Source organism: Marmota marmota, unplaced genomic scaffold, assembly GCF_001458135.2.
Source record: "Marmota marmota marmota unplaced genomic scaffold, marMar, whole genome shotgun sequence".
NCBI classification, from domain to species: domain Eukaryota; kingdom Metazoa; phylum Chordata; class Mammalia; order Rodentia; family Sciuridae; genus Marmota; species Marmota marmota.
Window position 1 is genome coordinate 3349493 of NW_025999945.1, and position 5850 is coordinate 3355342.

The 5850-nt window shown below is 35.8% G+C and overlaps 1 non-coding gene across 1 annotated transcript; it reads left to right on the top strand.

Annotated features, from left to right (window-relative positions):
* The first annotated feature begins 2556 nt into the window (after positions 1–2556).
* Positions 2557–2618, top strand: LOC125616448. The gene has a single exon (XR_007347078.1). It is a non-coding gene; the product is annotated as a U7 small nuclear RNA (small nuclear RNA).
* Positions 2619–5850: the final 3232 nt, after the last annotated feature.

Genomic DNA, 5850 nt, shown 5'->3' on the forward strand with positions numbered 1-5850 from the left:
ACCTCATCTCCCAGGGCTGGGGATATAGCTCAGTTGGCAGAGTGCTTGCCTCACATGCACAAGTCCCTGGGTTCAATCCCCAGCACCAAAAAAAAAAAGACCTCATCTCCCAATACAGTGACACTGGGGGCTTAAAGCTTCAATATACAAATTTGGTGGGAGGTAGGAAGACACAATTTAATCCATAAACTGAAGAATGACTCTTCATGCTTATCTACTCTGTCCTGGTCCCTGGTAGTCTGGCCTCTGGGGACTGTATAGTGCTTATAGTAAGGTTCAGCCTTTGGGAGGGGACAAGCAAGTGATGAGAAGGTCAGTGGCCTTGTGTGTGTTCAGAGATTGAACCCAGGGCCTTGCACATACTAAGCACATGCTTTACCACTGAGCTAAATTCTCAGCCCCTCAACAGTCTCTTTTTGATGTTCTGTGTGTTTCCTACTGGATGCTAATACAATAAGAGGTACCCAGAAGACAGACCCTCAAAACAGGATTCTGCAATTGCTCACATATTTTATAAAAGCACAGGTGGTCTCTTTTCTGGACATGTGGTGCTCTCACAATTACTCAAATTATTACTGGTAGTGGTGAAGGATGGAAAGTGGACCCTGAGAAAGGAATTAGCAGATAATCATAGCATATAGTTCTAAGGAAAAATGTGGCACCTGTTTGTTAAGGCCATAGAGGTCATGAGTGCATGACTAATGAAAACCAAGTGACTTTACAACCCAGGATCATATCCTGGATGTTATCTGATCCTTTAAATCATAATTTTGACATTCTCTGCATTATTCTTTTGTTAATGGAAATAGTGTTTATAGTGACAGACTCAAGTAGATGTTGAAGTAGCTACATGAACAAATGCCTCACTCTTATGGTACCTGTTGTTATTGCTTTACCACCTTTTCATCAACCTAAACCTTTGACTTCCTAGAGTATTCCATATGACTAGTTAAACTAGGAAAGTAAGCATGAGCCTAACTTATAGATGGTTCTCACTTGGTTCTGTCACTTTGGGGCCTGTGACAAGGCTGTACATCATGGTAGAGAGCACACAGCAAAGGAAACTGCTTACCTGATGGTGATCAGCAAGCAAGGGAGAGGGGACCTAGTGTCCCAATATCTCCTTTAATTTCATTGGCATATTTAACTTCCTCTAACTAGGTTCCCTCTCTTAAAAGTTTCACCATCTTCCCAATAGTGCCACAGGATGATGATAAAGCCTTCACCAAATGGGTCTTTGGAGAATGCTCCAGATTCAAATAATATCAGAGAGCATTTCAACTCTCATAAAAAGAAATGTGGACTGAAAACAGATCTATGTAGATTGGCTAATGGATTGACCAAGATTTTTAGAATTTGAAAAAGCAAGATTGGTGTCAAGGTGATCTATGAGAGAAATATTAGATGAACTGGCCCAGAATGTGAAGATGTTTGTGTGCCATATAAATGCCCACCAGAGCACATCCACAGCAGAATGCCCCCTCAATAAGTGGCTCAATGTGATGTCTCATTTTGTCAGGGGTCCTCAAGACAAACCTCAGATTTGATAATTTACTAAAAGGACTCACAGAACTTTAAATTAATTTTATATTTTATATATAATATAATGTAATATGTATGTAAAACTCCATATATATGTAAATATATGCATATATACGCAAAAAGATATGAATCCAGGTCAATCAAGAGAAAAGGTATATCTGACAGAGTCTGGAGGTCACCAAGCATGGGCTTCCAGGAATCCTCTCCCCTGAGTCCACAAGGTGCACTTGATTCCCCAGCAACAAATTGCAGCAATATGTAAGATAATTTTTCTACCACAGAATCTCACTCAAGCTTATGACCAGAGTTTTTATTGGGGTTTTTTAAGGTACCGTGTGTCTATGACATTGTAATTTATGAAATTTTAAACCCACCAGAGAAAGGAAGGTGTTCACCATCAATTACACTGCTTGCAGAATCTAGATGAGCAGGAACAGGCTCTGTGCATACACAAGAGTCCTATCTAAGAACTCAGTTACCAAGAACCAGAAAAGGGCCAATTATACAAGCCAGCTTTTTTGAGAATATGCAACATTTGAGCAACCAGGCATTTGAGTTAACTCTTCCACACATATTTATCCTGTTAATGTAATTTAGCCTCTGTCAAAGAGGCTTGCCTAATGGGCCCAGGATAAGTGGCCATAGAATCAAGAAGAGAAGCTCTGTATGGACTCAGCTATATGGACTCAGCTATATGGACTTTGTCTTATCAAAACTGATTTGACTGCTACTGTCAACGCTTCAGTTTTCCAAAGGCAGAAAAAAATTTCAAAAATTTTCAAAAGCCAGCATTTATTGTCAGGGTTATTTAGTGGACAACCTTCTATCACCAACAGGGCAGCTATTTGGCCTTCAGAGACAGATACTCATTTGTATTTTGGATTAGCTTTCCCTAACTTCTAAGTTTCTTCCAGCAACAACAATCAATTGTTCATATTAGTATGGGTCTAAATTTGGACTATGTTTCATAATTCAGATAGTATAAGTTCTCAAAGTTTTTTTTTAATGTTTTACAAAAGTTTCAGCTCTTTTAGAAATTGTCTAGCTGGCTTTCTGGCTATTATCAGAACTCCTCCACACCCTCAAAGAAAAAAAAATTTACATTGTGCCTGGTGCAGTAGTACACATCTGTAATCTTAGCTACTCAGGAGGCCGAGGCAGAATAATACAAAATTGGCAAGTGTGAGTCCAGCCTGGGCAACACAGCGAGACCTATCTCAAAATAAAATAAAAAGGGATGGGAATGTAGTTTAGTGGCCCCTGGGTTTAAACCCTAGTACTGAAAATAAGTTTTTACAATGTATTATAATTCATTTTCATTTCCATGTATGTATAAATATCAGAATTATATTGTCAATAACTAAAAATTTATTGCTGATATTTTTGTGTGCAAGAGTGTCATATTTAAAAATCATTATGGGGAAAATAAATATATTAACTATGTTGGATCTTTCATTCCACGAACATGATACATCAAGTTTATTTGGGCTTTCATTGATTTATTTCATCAGTATTTTTGTGCTAATATAAATAATACTGTTTTATAATTTTGACTTTTATTTGTTCACTGCAAGAATACAGAAGCATGATTGATATATACATGTATTGATGAGGTATCCTGTGATCTCAAATTCATTTAATACTACTAGAGTGTTTTTTAATAGATTCTTGTGATTTTTTCCATTAATAATAATGGTGTTTTTGATTAAAGGTACTTTTGCTTTTTCCTTTCTAATCAATCTGTCACCACTAAATGCAGTAATGGCTTTAAGGATTTTTTTTTTGTAGATGCCCTTCTATTCCTATTTTGCTAAAATTGTTATGAAAAATGAATAATGAATTTTATAAAATATTTTTGGTAAATCTATTGTTCAGATTATTTTTCTTCTTTAGTGTTAATATCATAAGTTATATTGACTGGTCTTAAATTTTGAGTCAGCTTTCCATTCTCGGGATAAATCATGTAGTCAAGATACTTTAGCCCTTTTGTATGTTGTTGGATTTGACTTCCTAATATTTTGTGGAGAATTTTTGTGTCTGTGCTCATGAGTATTATTCTACTTTTCTTTCTCATTAAGACTTTGTCTGATTTTGCTTTTCAGGAGAGATATTGATTTAATTTTCTTTTCTTACAAGGCCTTTGTCTTGTTTTGTGTGAGTAATCAATCTCATAAAATAAATTGTGAAGTATTCCCTCATCTTTTTTTTTTTTTTTTTTGCCTTAAACAATTGGTAGAATTCATCAAACTAACTGGGTTTGGAGACTGGTTTGCTGAAAGTTTTTGACTAAAATTCAATTTCTCTTTTAGGTATACTAAACAACATACTAAATTTTTCTTATTTGCCTTCTTTCTGGAGGTAATTTTGATAGTTTGTCTTCCAAAGAATAAGTCCATTTAATCTCTAAGAGTCAAATTTGAAGATATGGTGTATTTGTAATATTCCATTATTGTTCTAACACTTTTAATGTCCTCTTTTCTATTTCTGATATTGATCATTTTGTTTCTAATGTTGTTGTTTTTTTTTTTTCTGGGACAGTATGGATAGTGGTTTAGCCATTTTATTTTTAAAGAATCAGTGTCTTATTTCATTGTGCTTTCTCTCTCTTTTTTTTTTCCTATTTTCAATTTCATTGATTTCTGCTCTTGATAGTTTTCTCCTTTCTGATTTCTTTGGGCTTAATAAATCTTCTTTTTCTGGTTTCTTAAGTTAGAAGTTTAGATTATAGATTCAAGGCCTTTATTCTTTTCTATTGCACATACTCAGTATTATAAATCTTTCTGTAAGCATTGCTATAGCTACAAAACACAAATTTTATGTTAGGTATTTATTTTTATTCAGTTAAAAATATATATTCTATATGCTCTTGAGACTTTTTCTTTCATCAATGAGTTCTAGAGAACTGTGTGGATCAATTTTCAAATATTTGGGTATGTTCCAAAACACCTTTCTCTTATTGTTTAATTCCATTATGTGTGGGAGACCAACCTTGCACGTGACTGGGTCACACTCCCCGGCTGGGTGCTGAGGCACTCAATCACAGAAATGTGACAGAGCTTTCCCCACCCTTCTTGGGTTGTCTGCATTGGTGTGTCTTGCTACAGCCCCATGGGTGGAGCTATGCTCACCTGTTCCTTTGTAATATAACCCCTTGCCCTGTTTAGGATAGAATCTTCCATGGAAGTGCCTTGTGTGTGTCCCCTTCTCTTACTGGGCCCTTTGGGTGTGGCCTACCCAGGTGTCAATCAACCAGCTAACAGTGGACAGCATGATGATAGACTCAGCCCCCTGAAACCTGACCCCTTGCCTCATTTGAATAGCTTCTCCTCAATAAAAGGGGTCAGTACAGGCTCTCACTCTCTCCCTGCAGACCCTTAAGGTCAGAGGAGCCGTCACAGCGACCCCAAAGAGAAAGGTATTTGTGTCTCTTGTGTGGTTATTTTGTGCAGCCCAATTAGCCCAAATTAACTGGAGTGACCCCTGAGACTTTTAGTCACACAAAAACCCAGCAATTATGGTCACAAAATGCCTTTTGTATGATTTTAACTCATTAAAATCTGTTACGGTTTGTTTTATGGCCCAGCATATGGCCTATTGCTATGAATATTCCATGTACACTTGAGAATAATATGTATGCTTCTATTCTAAGGTGGACGTTCTATAAATACCAGTTAAACCAAATTGGTTTTAGTGGTTGCAGGTCTCTGATGTCTTCTCAGATTTTCCATTTGTTCTATTGTTTACTGAGAGGAAAGAGTTGATGTTTCCATGTGTATTGTGGATTTGCCTATTTCACCTTTCTCTTCTATGTTTCTGCTTCATTATTTGACCCTCGGTTTTGTAATAAGGTCCAATACATCTAGAGTCATTTTGTCTTTTTGATGAATTTCACCTTTTGTCCTCATGTAAAATCCCTTTAATCCCTAGTAATCTTTCTTGTTCTAAAGTCTACTTTGTCTAAAGTTAATATAATTACCTTATCTTTCTTTGATTAGTGTTTCTTGATCTTTTCTTTCATATAATGTTTATATACACTACAATACATTGAGTGGATTTCACATAATGGCATACCGTTGTGTCTTCTATTTCAATTCAATCTGAAAACCTCTATCCTTAATTATTATATCTAGACCACTTACATTTAGTGTGATTATTGACCTATCGGATTTAGGTCTATCATTTTGTTATTTGTTTTCTCTGTTCACCCTTTCTGTGCCTTCCTTTAAAATGTCTGACAATATTATAGTATCCTATTTTAATTTATTTTTTTTTTACTTTTTAGCTCCTTGTATATTTTGGTGGTAGTGG